We start from the raw sequence: 1,135 nt of genomic DNA, 5'->3' as shown, positions 1-1,135 counted from the left end.
AAAAAAAAAAAAGAATTTTGAGAAATAGAAATCATGGAGGTGACAATACAGAAATCAAAGGATAAAAGTTCCAAATAAATGGAGGAATGAATGGGCCAGGTAGGGTGGCTCATGCCTGTAATCCTAGCATTTTGGGAGACCAAAACAGAAGGATTGCACAGAGCATCTCTACAAAAAAATAATTAGCCAAGTGTGGTAGCACATGCCAATGGTCCTAGCTACAGTGAAGCTACTCAGGAGCTGAGAAAGGAGGATACCTTGAGCCCAGGAATTTGAGATTACAGTGAGCTATGATGATGCCACTGTAGTCCAACCTGGGTGACAGAGTGAGATCTAATCTCAAAAAAAGGGATGGGGGAGTTGGAGAAATGAAGTTAAATACAATAGAAAGTTTAGGTAGAATGAGAATTGATTTCTTTTTATAAAGTGTTCATTGGATTGAACAGGGTTTGGTGACCTATGTGACCACAATTTCAATGGCATGATGATGGTAAAAGTCATATTTCAAGAAGACTGAAGATTGAGTAGTGAAACTCAGACACTTTTTTTTTTTTTTTTTTGCAGTTGGTTAGGGCTGGGTTTGAACCTGCCACCTCAGCATATGGAGCCAGTGCCCTACTCCTTTGAGCCATAGGCACCGCCCAAGCCCAAACACTCTTTGAACAAATTTGATTGAAAGGGAAGAAAGGAAGGCAGCACAAATAGGGCTATGGGAGAATGAGAGGAAAGGGGGCAAAAATGTGTCTTGGCAGAAATGATAAAGTCTAAGTCACATATATTCAATCTGAAAACAAAGTCAGACTTAGAACATTTAAATACAGGAATGTTTGCTCCAGGAGGGAGCAAAGGGAAGAGAGCAGGAGGGAAGGATGGATGGATGGATGCATCCATGCATAAATAAATATACAAGGTGAGACAGTTTTTGAACTCATCCTAGAAAAACTGCTATGTACCTTATTGCTGAATATCATTATGGTTACCTTCAAAGTATCATCTGGTGACTGTAGTGATATTCAGCAACGAGGTATGCAGCACTTTTTCTAGGATGAGTTCATAAACTTAACTGTCAGACCTCATATTTAGGGTGATGGTTTCAACCCCACTGAAGCCAATATCCTTTTTTTGGGGGGGGGGG

The sequence above is a fragment of the Otolemur garnettii genome, unplaced genomic scaffold (assembly GCF_000181295.1).
Source record: "Otolemur garnettii isolate 467f Iridium unplaced genomic scaffold, OtoGar3 scaffold00113, whole genome shotgun sequence".
NCBI lineage: Eukaryota > Metazoa > Chordata > Mammalia > Primates > Galagidae > Otolemur > Otolemur garnettii.
The sequence above is the reverse complement of the archived record's forward strand: the minus strand, read 5'-3'. Positions refer to the sequence as shown.